Genomic DNA, 9,171 nt, shown 5'->3' with positions numbered 1-9,171 from the left:
AAAAATTTTTTTCTATTAATAAAAATGTAAAAATTACTGTTCCGCAAAGTTGTTATTAGCTTCATAATTAAAAAAATTGCGAAAGGTTTGAAATAAAATCCAAAAATTTAATACTGCGTCTTTTCTTTTGTATTTTAAAACAAAGTTTACCACTAGCCGAGTAGCAAACAATATTGGCGCAATATTGTTAACAATGTGTAAACAATATAATAATATTGCGCCAATATTGTTTGCAACTCAGGAAGTAACCTAAAAAAAGACGGGTATTTTCTCGTTATAATTTATTTTGCGGAATTAAAAATAGCACGCATTTGTGTTACTTAACATTAAATATCAATAGAGTTTCAGCTAAAATAATTACTATTATAAACTGCAAATATAGATAAATAACTAAAAAAAATTAAACAGTGATTGATCTGAAAGCAAAAGATGACGGCATTAAAATAAAGAAATGACTAATTGTCGAGTATTAAACCTTGCATCTATCCATTGCATAATTAATGTGACTACCTATTTTTTCTAGATTATTGGCCTGATATAAAGTGGAAGGAAAAATTATATACATTTTTTTGGTGATTATTTTGGTGCTCCCAGAAGTACTTACGGTCTTATACAAAGCACCGCGGAGGAGCATTTAACTAGAAAGTTCACGCCTCCTTCCTTACCTATGTCGTTTAATGAGTTAGAGCCAGCGTCGGACCTCTTGGTTCTAATAAAAAAAACTCTGACCGCTGCGTCACGGCTGTACTATTAACTCGTTGATAGTTTGAATAACTGGTCTTGGTTGTTCAGTTTGTAGGTCTGTGAATAATTTAAGTGCCAAAAAAACTCAGGGATTAAAGTTGGCTAGCAAGCGGACGCAACGTCAAAGTTACTTGACAACGTCAAAATGTATGAGAAGAAAAAAAATCAACATATTGTGTATTTCGTACTTTCTATATTAAATTTTTTTAAATATCAAATTTAACTTTTTTTATTAAGTTAGATATTATCATTTTAACAGAATTCCTGCGTATATTATGGTCTGGATTTTAACAGTATTCGCTCGTATATTATAGTCTGGATTGTAACAGTATTATCTCGTATATTAGGGTAGCAACCAGACAATCTCTAATGGACTTATTATAAAAGGACAAAAATAGACTTCGACAAAGCACTAATTGCAACAATTTTAATTACAACTATCAAAAATGAATTGTCTATAAAAAATGTTTGTCTTTCTAGACAATCATTTTAAAAACGGACACTAAATGAACATCTCGATTTTTTAATGAGGTATAGAAGATCTATTTAATATATAATTTGGACTTATAACGAGTAATTAAATTTTCACTGCAGCATCGTTTCAAAAACTGAAAACGAGCACAAAATTAAAAATACAATTTTTCTAACAGAAGTTCATTTTTTAATTTTTTGTCCAGCGTGTGCTGTTGATTAAAAAGTTAATGTCTATTTAAAAACCTCAAAATGGACTATTTTGTGCTCAATTGAAGTTCATTAATTACTCAGTTCAGTTGTTTTTCAATTCTCAGTGAATGTGCGTGAAAATTTATTTTTAAAATGCCCTTTCCAGTTTGGGATTACTTCAAAAAAGTTGAAGGTAAGTTTATCATTTAAAAAATTTTCCTTAGTCACTAAAATCTTTATCACCTTCAATAAAATTATTTTAAAAATATGTGATCAAGGAGTTGTCCTTTATAAAATGTGGATTAGTAAGTAGAAGATTCCAATAGGTGTTAAAATTTATTTAGGTTTGTGAATAAAACAATAGTGAAAAAGAAAAATGTTTTTTACTTTCATTTTATTGATGAATATGTACGCAAGTTTTAAACAATAATTAATTATGGGCAATGATCGTCATTTGGAGTTTTGATGTCATTTCAAAATTTTTTTAATATTATAAATTTACTACATAACAATCTTCAAATAATACGGTAATGAAAGATTTCTGGTTTTATGAAATCAAGTAAATTTAGACAAAATCATAGACACCAAATAGACAAAAAATTATGCTTTGTAGACTTATGAAGTGAAAATTATTTTTTAACTGAGCAATCTTAGGACACCATCAAAAATTTGATAGACACAACAAGGACAAAAAATTAAACATTTGTTGTGTCCATTACAACATACAGAATTGTCTATGTCTGTGTTGTAAGTCTATCCATAGACTAGTCTGGTTACTAATTCAAATCCATTGCCTATTTGAGGGCACTTCTGGGTAATACTTCAGGTAATACTCTGATGTATGTGGGCAATGTTTAGAGGTTGTGTATCGTGAAAGAATTTTTTTTTTACGTATATCATAAAGGGTTTTTTATTTCTTTTTTTTTTTGTTGAACAGAAATAGGTTATTGGTGATGTAACTTTAGCGGAAGGGGGGGGGAGTAAGGGGCATAACTTCTAAGCTATTCAAGTCACCGTTCGTTAGAGCGCGCTTTTTCTCCAGTTTTTTTTTTCTTTTTATTTGCCTTTTCAATCAAGTATTTTGTTATGGTAGTATGACGCAATATAACATTTTTAGTATCCGCAAGGACATCGACTGCTATAACAGTTTTCAAAAAATTATAATTTTATAATTATAATCTGATATAACTTATATGGTTAAAGAAGTGTTTATCAGATATAATCTTTTATTGCGTTTCATATATAATTTATTTGAAAAAAGAGGTAAGGAAAGCTGTTCATTCTTCTACTATAGATTGTGGGCACTTTTCTACTAGAGGTTGTGGGCAATCTACTACTATAGATTGTGGGCAATTTTTTATTGCATATCATATATAATTTATTTGAAATAGGATAGTAAAAAAAAGCTGCTCAATCTTTTACTATAGATTGTGGGCACCCTAACAACCTCCTTTTTGTTGCGTTGGTATCCATCCCGCACAAGGATAATTAGAAAAATAAAAACTTATTCAACTAAAATAGTGCTTTAAAATAAACTTTTAGTTCTTTTTCAAACGTTAGTTTGACTTCACAAGTTGTTTGTTGGCTATCTGTTGTCCCACAATCTTGCGAGTGATTTTTCACTACCTTTGGCATATTTGTAGCTATGCTAATGCTTTTCCCTTCTCTTATTCAGCGTGGTTGTTGTCAGGACCGTTCTGAAGAGGTCTCTCATGGGGGATAGGGGATGTCGTATGTGCTTTTTGCAAAGTTTTACACACACACACACACACAAACAAAATGTTTTATACAAACAAAAAAAAAAAAAAAAGGTCCTCAATATTTGACATTTGCCAATTATACTTCAAAACTTGCCAACTGAAATGCTAAATGTACAAATGTGCTAACTCAAATGCATATATAACAGCTTGGGGAATGGGGGATACCCCTACACTGCCCGTTCGAGATGGCCCTGGTCGTAACAACCACTCTAACAGAAATAAAAATAATTTTTTGTTGTTGTTGTTTATTTATTAATAGCTATTCATAAAACTGTTGTCTGGAATAAACTAATTTTAATTAGTCTATTCCAAACAACAATTATTCCAATAAGTTATTTCCAGAAATAACTTTCATTTTGGTTAGATTGGTTTTTAACAACATCCACGCTGAATAAAAGAAGCCAAAATACAAAACTTAGAATAGAATTGCAAAATGGTGAGCCATTTCCAAGGCAAAAACACTAAGCCAGAAAGTCTTTTTAGAAAATGCTTTTAAATAACTGATGTAAATAACATCAAGACTTTTTTTTTTTTTTTTTTTAATTTAAAGTTAAAAAAGTAAAAGTAATTAACTATAAGAAATTCGCTATAAGAAATTATAGCGAATTTAGTAATGTGATTCAAAAAAGCACTTTTAAATTCAAAATTATATGGTCGATTGTGAAGAAAAGAAAATTCATATTTATGTAAAGCTTTTCAAAAATATTGCGATAACTGGAGTCTGTTAACAATAAACCACTAAAATGTTTACCTCCTTTTCATGCCATTAGCGTGAGAGCGACGAGTTTTTAACTTTTTTTTTTGACATTCTTAACTAAACTTAAGTTCATTACCGGTTTTTACATCCATTTAAAACAACCATGACATTCATTTAAAACATCGTGTTAATCAAATTTTTGAAAATTATTAAAAAAATTTTTTTTATTTAAAATAAAATGTTTGTTTTCCAATTTTTCTGACCTAAGACACGCTTTTTTGAAGCGTGTCTTAGGTCAGATGATATACCTCGATAGTAATTGGAAAATAAAACATCGTGCCAATCAATTAAAACAATCGTGATTTTCAATTAAAACATTTAACGCATGCGCAATCTCAACATTCTATATTACTCAAAAAAAAAGGTGTTATTTTAATACATATTTTAATTTTTTTATTCAATTTTTGAAAATTATTTAAAAATTTTTTTTTATTTAAAATAAAATGTTTGTTTTCCAATTTTTCTGACCTAAGACACGCTTTTTTGAAGCGTGCTAAGGTCAGATGACATACTACGACAGTAATTGGAAAATAAACATTTTGTTTTAAATAAAAAAATAATTTTAAATAATTTTCAAAAATTGAATAAAAACAATTAAAGTATGTATTAAAATAAAACCTTTTTTTTTTGAATAATATAGAATGCTGAGATTGCGCATGCGTTAAATGTTTTAATTGAAAATCACAATTGTTTTAATTGATTGGCACGATGTTTTAAATGAATGTCATGGTTGTTTTAAATAGATGTCATGTTTGTTTTAAATGGATGTAAAAACCGGTATCAAGTCTCTAATATCATGCAATAATCTAATTATGACCATATAAATTTTGAGTAACCTTCCCAAATATTTAGGGGATTTAAAATATTATCTTTAATAAAGTTATACCCAGCCAGCATCTCTACGTTGTTTCAACGTTGAAATTTGGTTGAATCGTTGTTTCAACGATGTTCAACTATGTCTCAACGTTAAAACAACGTTACGGTTTAAACGTTGTTTATTTAACGTTGTTTCAACGTTAAATCAACGTTGACAAAAAAACTCATAAGAATACCGTACGTTGATTTGGTGCTTAAAGTAAAATAAGTTGAAGCGAAAAATTAATTAAAACAATATTTTAGTATAATGTGCGACACAGGTGTTTACGTGAGAAATTTTGAAGTTTAATTTATAAAAACGTTTTATTTAGTATTCAAACATCTACTTGTTCTTACGATAAAAGAAACTAATGGCTTATTTAAGAAACTGGCGAAAATGTCACTCTAATGTTCTAGCTCTTACAGAATCATCTGTTAGTAGTGAAGAAGAGAAACTCGAGAGAAATAGTTACAATTCAAAATTTACTCAAAACATCAATCAAGTAGAAGAAGAAAAAAATTCGGAAAGCAATTACGAAAGTGAAGAATTTCTTTATGATTATTTGTCTCAAAGTGACAAATGACACTGTGTTTTTCTCAGAAGAAATTGAAAAAAACGATGTTTCCCTCAATCATAAACTGGCGAAACGGCAGTGAAACACTGCTGTCCACGCGAATGCGTAAACGAGCCGTCAGCCACACCGACAAAAGAACCTCAACAGCTTTTTGTATACCAGTCTCAAGACCAAAGTAACAGTATTGACCACCACACTTGCTTTCGACAGTCACTGATTTTGGAGTCTGAAGCAAAGTTCTTTTATCTTTTAATGAGGATAAGAAAAAAGAAAACAAAGTACCAAAATTAGATAACCTTGATAAGTTCTCGATGGCTGAAGGCAGTATGTTATTATTTATTTTTTAGTGAATTTTTATTTAAATTTATTAGGATTGTAAAAATATTCTACAAAAGTTGTTTTGTGAAACTATATTAATTTATAGAGTTTCAAAAGAGAGTGTTACATTTACTTACTGATATAAGAAATGAGCTACGAAGCCAAAACACAGTGACCAAGTTTGCTTATAATAGTGAGCTTATAAGCCAAATAAGGTTTATTTTGTCAGTAGCTGAATTTGATAAAGTGGACAAGATATTAGATTTAATTGTCAGTCTTTGATCAACGTTGAAATGCATTATGAGCAAGGTTAGGATAATACATTATGAGCGAGGTTAGGCAATTTTTACAACCAGATGCCATTCCTGGTGTTAACTTTTTATTTAGATCAGGACTGATTATTTTTTTCTTGTTATACTATCAGAAGATTACCAGACAGGTTTACAATCTCCTCCTACGATGAAATTGAGAGTTTTGTATCCAAGCTTTCCTTCTCCAAGATAAGTCTTAAGCTTTGCTTAATAATATGCCTGCTCTAATATAGGATCAATTTAATGTCATGATCAGGATAATATAAAAACAAATAACATTTTTGTATTGTTTTAGAGCAGGACTAAAGTTATTAATAAATTTTAGCAGAACAAATAAAGTGATTTTAATTAAATGTCATTTTTATCAGTCACTTAAAAATATATGATTATTTGTATAAAGATAATTAAAATTTCAAGCAATAATATTAGTTTTACATATTTTCTTTTTTTAGTTGAATCAATTACAATTAATTGGTGTAATTATCTTTAAATGACAGAATTCACATAATAATGCTGAGGTAATCAAAACAATTTTTAATATATAATATAAAAAACTTATATTATATATAAAAATGAAAAAATTTTTATATATAATATAAAAAACTTTTTCATTTTTATTTACAGTTTCTTCTATTGAATACGATGGAGCGACTGAAACTTTAATTGATGGCTTAAAATACACTCCATTTTGAAATGGTAGCGGAAAAGAAAAGAAATTAGATTGATTGTTATAAATGTTTACATATATTTCAATAAAGAGATATTTTCTTGTTGTCAACTAATAATTTGTTTTCAGTATTAATTCAACATTACCAAAAAAAAACAACTCAATTATGAAAAAAACCTAGGATTGAGTTGATGTTTTACGTAAAATAAGAAAAGCTGAACTGATATAATGCTTTTATTTTTGATAAAAACAAATATACTAATGATGTGGTATTAAAAATTGGTATTAATTATAATGTTTATTACAAGAAGATGAGTAAAAAATAAATTATTTTTTTATTTATTTATTAAAAGTTATTTTTTGGTCTTTAAAATTATCTGAACGATAATTTATTATTTGTTGAGATGTTTTCTTTTTTAATTTTTGTTGCTTTTATATTATCAATCAAGCTTAGACATTGTTGTGTGATATTTTATAATATACCTTATATTATATTATATATTACAATAATATATATTATAATAATGAATATTATCTATTTTTGTTCAATATTCCATATTACTCTTATGTAGATATTTGTGATTTATATATAATATAAATCACAAATATCTAAATATAATATATCTCCACAAACATAATATTAGAATTACTTCATGTAAAATGTGATAATGAGAATGTCTATTTGCGAAAAAGAAAACATAAACAAAGAGAATTTTCTGGTTATTTCCCAAGTAGGTATTACTTTTATGTGCTTGGATTATATAAATTTCAATTTTTTTACCTAAGAATAAAAATGTTTTTATAATTTATACCATAGATTAGTAATTATATTTTACAGGTTCAGTTATCAAAGATTGAAGTGTCAATGTGTCAAAGTTATCAAAGATTGAAGTGTCATTGATCAAATCTATAGGTAAATATATATATATATTTTTTAAATTTTGCATCCAATATAATATATCTCCACAAACATAATATTAGAATTACTTCATGTTTTTTTACAGATAAATCATCTACAATTAGTTGGTGGAACGTCTTCAAAAGATAGAATACACAAAATGATGCTGAGGTAATCATGATGGACTCTTACATCATTTGTAATCAAGGTGACCACAGCTCCTCTAAAATCCTCTAAAGTCCTCTTTTTTCAAAAACCACGTCTAAAATTCTCTATTATCCCCAAAAAAATTTAAAATTTGATCAAACCTCCTCTTTAACTCCTCTTTTTTATATCTTGATGGAAGTATAATGTTCAAAATACCCATTCTTGGTCTGCAAAACTGGTAAACGCCTAAAAGTGCTAGGGATTTTTTTCAACCCAAAATTTGGTTTTTACCAAATTTATAAAAAGTACCGAAACCGAAATTTCGGTATCGGTTCAAATTGAAATTTCGGCCGAAACCGATACCGAAACAGGTTTTGGTCAATCACTAGTGTCCAATATTTATTTTTTTTTCATGAACTTTATGTGTTTTTATGTTTTTCGATCCCTTGATATCAAAATTTTTTTTGGATTAATTTAACATTACTTTTTATCAATTGTCTTTTATGCACAAATAAACATCATAAAATTCTAAAATATATTTTCAGATAGAAAGAACGTTAAATTTCTTCTCAAACACATTAAAGTGTTTTAATTTCTAATTTCTGACTTTTTAACTTTTTTAAAAAAAAAATAATTTCCTGTGTCATTTAATTGCAGGTCACCCTGCAATTAAAATTACGAATCGTCAATTATTTAATTTTGTTACTGCTACTATTAATACGTGTAGCTTTGCTGAAAATTATTTAAAACTTGTAAAGATTAAAAGTGTTTAGAACATTAAAACATTTTGGAAAATTCCAGATAGACTCTGTATATATAGCTGCTTATCTAATTTTATAGTTACAGAAGCAACACATGGCGACGTACAAGCCTTGCGATAGTAGCATTCAGAAGAACAAGGATGTCTGGACCAATAATCTGGTAAAACCATTTCCTTGGACTAAAAATCAAAGGAAGAATGGAGCAAATAGCGAAATTTCCAAAGAAGTCACTAAATTGTCGAAGAATAAACTGAATTTTCATCATGTATCTGATCAAGTTATGATGAATGTGTCAAGCGGAGAAGCTACGAACCGTTTGATGAAATTTTTGATACTACTAAAGTGGATGGAACACGGTTATCTTCCGAAATCAAGCAATTGTACCATCTCCAAGTGGAAAGCAAAAGAACAGTGGTATACTCTACAGGCCAAGCAGCCAGTAAAGAAACGATCCATCCCTCTAAAAAACTTTCTATTAGGTCATCCAACTCATCACTTTACTATCCTGGTTTTAGTGATTCTGACTCTGAGGCTGACGGCAGTGAATATAAAAAACAATGATGAAGAAGATCATAAAAGCAAAATTGCAGTCAACTTGGTGACCTACACAAGAGTATCAACAAACAAAGCTGCTAACATATGGAAGCAATTGGCTCGTGAAGACATTGACATCCCAACTCCATGTCATTTAGCTATTTACAAGTCAACAATCAAA

Source organism: Hydra vulgaris, chromosome 09, assembly GCF_038396675.1.
Source record: "Hydra vulgaris chromosome 09, alternate assembly HydraT2T_AEP".
NCBI lineage: Eukaryota > Metazoa > Cnidaria > Hydrozoa > Anthoathecata > Hydridae > Hydra > Hydra vulgaris.
This window is presented reverse-complemented; position numbering follows the sequence as displayed.